A 3,206-nucleotide genomic window follows, 5' to 3' on the forward strand; every position below is an offset into this window, starting at 1 on the left:
GCTGGTTTAGTGGTGACAAATGCCTTCAGTTTTTGTTTGTTTGGGAAGACCTTTATCTCTCCTTCTATTCTAAATGACAGACTTGCTGGATAAAGGATTCTCGGCTGCATATTTTTTCTGTCTAGCACCCTGAAAATCTCGTGCCAATTCTTTCTGGCCTGCCAAGTTTCAAAAGAGAGATCAGTCACGAGTCTTATAGGTCTCCCTTTATATGTGAGGGCACGTTTACTCCTTGCTGCTTTCAGAATTTTCTCTTTATCCTTGTATTTTGCCAGTTTCACTATGATATGTCGTGCAGAAGATCGATTCACGTTACGTCTGAAGGGAGTTCTCTGTGCCTCTTGGATTTCAATGCCTTTTTCCTTCCCCAGTTCAGGGAAGTTCTCAGCTATTATTTCTTCAAGTACCCCTTCAGCACCTTTCCCTCTCTCTTCCTCCTCTGGGATACCAATTATGCGTATATTATTTCTTTTTAGTGCATCACTTAGTTCTCTAATTTTCCCCTCTTACTCCTGGATTTTTTTATCTCTCTTTTTCTCAGCTTCCTCTTTTTCCATAACTTTATCTTCTAGTTCACCTCTTCTCTCCTCTGCCTCTTCAATCCGAGCCGTGGTGGTTTCCATTTTGTTATGCATTTCGTTTAAAGCGTTTTTCAGCTCCTCGTGACTGCTCCTTAGTCCCTTGATCTCTGTAGCAAGAGATTCTCTGCTGTCCTCTATTCTGTTTTCAAGCCCAGCGATTAATTTTATGACTATTATTCTAAATTCACTTTCTGTTATATTATTGAAATCCTTTTTGATCAGCTCATTAGCTGTTGTTATTTCCTGGAGATTCTTCTGAGGGGAGTTCTTCCGCTTGGTCATTTTGGATAGTCCCTGGCGTGGTGAGGACCTGCCGGGCACTTCTCCTGTGCTGTGGTGTATAACTGGAGTTGGTGGGCGGAGCCGCAGTCAGACCTGATGTCTGCTCGCAGCCCACCGCTGGGGTCACATTCAGACTGGTGTGTGCCTTCTCTTCCCCTCTCCTAGGGGCGGGATTCACTGTGGGGTGGCGTGGCCTGTCTGGGCTACTTGCACACTGCCAGGCTTGTGATGCTGGGGATCTGGCGTATTAGCTGGGGTGGGTAGGCAAAGTGCACGGGGGCAGGAGGGGCAGGCTTAGCTCGCTTCTCCTTAGGTGATCCACTTTAGGAGGGGCCATGTGGCAGCAGGAGGGAGATCCACTGCCGGAGGTTTGGCTCCGCAGAAGCGCAGAGTTGGGTGTTTGCGTGGAGCGAGCAAGTTCCCTGGCAGGAACTGGTTCTCTTTGGGATTTTGGCTGGGGGATGGGCGGGGGAGATGGCGCTGGCGAGCGCCTTTGTTCCCCACCAAACTGAGCTCTGTCGTCCGGGGGCTCAGCAGCTCTCCCTCCCTTTGTCCTCCAGCCTTCCTGCTTTCCGAGCAGAGCTGTTAACTTATGACCTCCCAGACGCTAAGTCGCGCTTGCTGTCTGAACTCAGTCCGTCAGGCCCCTCCGCTTTTGCCAGCCAGACTCAGGGTCTCTGCTTGGCGGGCGAGCCGCCCCTCTGCCCCGGCTCCCTCCTGCCAGTCCGTGGAGCCCGCACCGCCTCGCAGCCCTTCCTACCCTCTTCCTTGGGCCTCTCGTCTGCGCTTGGCTCCGGCGACTCCGTTCTGCTAATCCTCTGGCGGTTTTCTGGGTTATTTAGGCAGGTGTAGGTGGAATCTAAGTGATCAGCAGGACGTGCGGTTAGCCCAGCGTCCTCCTAAGCCGCCATCTTGCAAAAACCCCGATTCATTCTTTTTGATTGCTGAGTGATACTCCATTGTGTGTGTGTATATATATATATATATATATATCACATCCTCTTTATTCATTCATCCATCCATGTACATTTGGGGTCTTTCCATACTTTGGCTATTGTTGATAGTGCTGCTATAAACATTGGGGTGCATGTGTGCATTTCAAACAGCATGTCTGTATCCCTTGCATAAATACCTAGTAGTGCAATTGGTGGGTCATAGGGTAGTTCTATTTTTATTTTTTTGAGTAACCTCCATACTGTTTTCCAGAGTGGTTGCACCAGTTTGCATTCCCACCGGCAGTGCAAAAGAGATCCTCTTTCTTCATGCTAGGAATCTATTTTAAGGAGACAATCAGAATATAGGAAGTTTTATGCACAAAGATATTTCTTACATCCTTTTTTGATGGTACTCTTGAGTGTTGAAGACAACTCAAATGTTTGCTTTTAGGGAACCCTCTTACTTTTTTGGTGGGAATGGAAACTGGTGCAGCCACTCTGGAAAGCAGTATGGACTTTCCTCAGAAAGTTAAAAATAGGTGGCAACTGGGTGGTTCAGTCAGTTACGTGTCCAACTTTTGATTTTGGCTCAAGTCATGATCTCGTGGTTATGAGATTGAGACCCACCTTGGGCTCTGTACTAGGTGTGGAGCCTGCTTAAGATTCTCTCTCCCTCTTCCTCTGCCCCTGCCCTGTTCATGCTTGCTCTCTCACTCTCTCAAAAAAAAAGAAAGAAAAGAAAAAAATTAAAAATAGAAATATCCTATAACCCCGAAATTGCACAACTAGGTATTTACATGAAGGATACAAAAATATTGATTTGGAGGGGCACGTGCACCCTGATGTTTATGGCAGCATTATCAACAATAGCCAAATCATGGAAAAAGCTGAAATGTACATCAACTGATGAATGATGTTTGGGTTAAGAAGATGTGTTATACACACACACACACACACACACACACACACACACAGTGAAATATTACTCAGCCATCAAAAAGAATGAAATCTTCCCATTTGCAATGACATGGGTGGAGCTAGAGTGTCTTATGCTAAGTGAAATAAGCCAGAGAAAGACAAATACTATATGATTTCACTTATATGTGGAGTTTAAGAAACAGAATAGATGAACATAGAGGAAGGGAAAAAAAGAAGAAAACAAGCCGTTAAAGGTTTTTAACTATAGAGAACATACTGAGAGGTGCTGGAGGAGAGATGGTGGGGGATGGGCTAAATGGGTGATAAGTAATAAGGAAGACACTTGTGTTGAGCACTGGGTGTTATATATAAGTGATGAATCACTAAATTCTACTCCTGAAACCAATATTACACTATATGTTAACTAACTAGAACTTGTTTAAAAATGAAAAAAAAGAACCAAATGTTTACCTTTAAAGAGTAATAGTTG

The sequence above is a fragment of the Felis catus genome, chromosome X (assembly GCF_018350175.1).
Source record: "Felis catus isolate Fca126 chromosome X, F.catus_Fca126_mat1.0, whole genome shotgun sequence".
In the NCBI taxonomy this organism is placed as follows: domain Eukaryota; kingdom Metazoa; phylum Chordata; class Mammalia; order Carnivora; family Felidae; genus Felis; species Felis catus.